We start from the raw sequence: 1,276 nt of genomic DNA, 5'->3' as shown, positions 1-1,276 counted from the left end.
CCTAGTAGTGCACAACTCTTTAAGAAAATTAGCCTGGTGAGGTAACTTTTTAATCGCTTTAAGAAAGGGTAGGTTTATCGCTAGATTTTTGAAAACTTCCCTAATCTCATCGAAAATTCGTATCCTTGGTTAACAAGGCTAATCTCTGGGGAAATGATGGTTTCTCTCTATATTTAGCATATGGATCAATAGGATGTTTTACCTTGGCTTTTTATTTCTTAGGTTGTGGTTTAATTGGTACCTCTACTGGGGTATGATCTTCAGTTATTAGTTCGGTATCTAGTAAAATCTCCGGTGTAGGGACTCCTGGTGGGGTAACTACAGGCATAGTTATGGCGTTATCAACCACTCTGCCAGAACGGAGAGTGGTGATGGCCTTTAGCTCACATATGTTTCCATTTTCATTACTAGTATTACTGTTTACCTCAAAGGCTGTGTCTGGTGTTTTAGGGTTAGGTATCACTTGACCTGGAAACACACCTTTTGGTTATACTTTCTCTTGTGTTAATTGCTGTAAGGAAAGTTGGATGGACTATAAAATATGTTGTTGGGTTTGCATAAAGGCGCCGAAACGATCCGGTTGTGGAGGAGTGTTTGTTACAGGTTGTGTGATAGGAACTATGTCACGTCGATTATTAATGGGTAGGTTGTGATAGTTATTATTTACCGGAACGATACCTCTATTAGCATTATAATTATTATTGTTATAATTATTATAATTTCCTTGTCCTTGTCCTTGTCGTGGTGGAGCTTGGTTGTAATTGTTTGCTGGCCTTACATTTTGATTATTATACCCTGGAGGTGTAAATTGTTGATTATTTCTCCAACTGAAGTTGGGATTTTGTCTCCAAGGGGCGTTAAGAATAGGATAGCTATTAATGGAGCAAACATTATCTGGTTGTGATTGTTGTTGTTCATAGGCGAGTAGACAATAGGAGTCGGGATGCTCTGGACTCAAACATAAATTACATGGAATAGAGTTGACATTCATGATGGGGATAGGCTTTTGTTGAACCTAAATAGCTTCTACCTTTTTAGTGAGAGATTCGATTAAAGTTTTAAGCTCAGGATCAGGTTTAATCTCAAACATACCGGTAGCCTTAACTGTTGAAGAAGAACTAGTAGAGCGGGGGATATCGTCACTACCCCCCCAGTTATTATTACGTTTTGTTTGATCTTCTAAGAACCTATAAGCCTCTGAGGCTCCTTTACTGAGGAAACTACCCCCATTCATTATATCAAGGACCTCTTTATGGTGGTGTAAAAGTCCCTTGAA

This window comes from Coptis chinensis, chromosome 2, assembly GCF_015680905.1.
Source record: "Coptis chinensis isolate HL-2020 chromosome 2, ASM1568090v1, whole genome shotgun sequence".
NCBI classification, from domain to species: Eukaryota; Viridiplantae; Streptophyta; class Magnoliopsida; order Ranunculales; family Ranunculaceae; genus Coptis; species Coptis chinensis.
The sequence above is the reverse complement of the archived record's forward strand: the minus strand, read 5'-3'. Positions refer to the sequence as shown.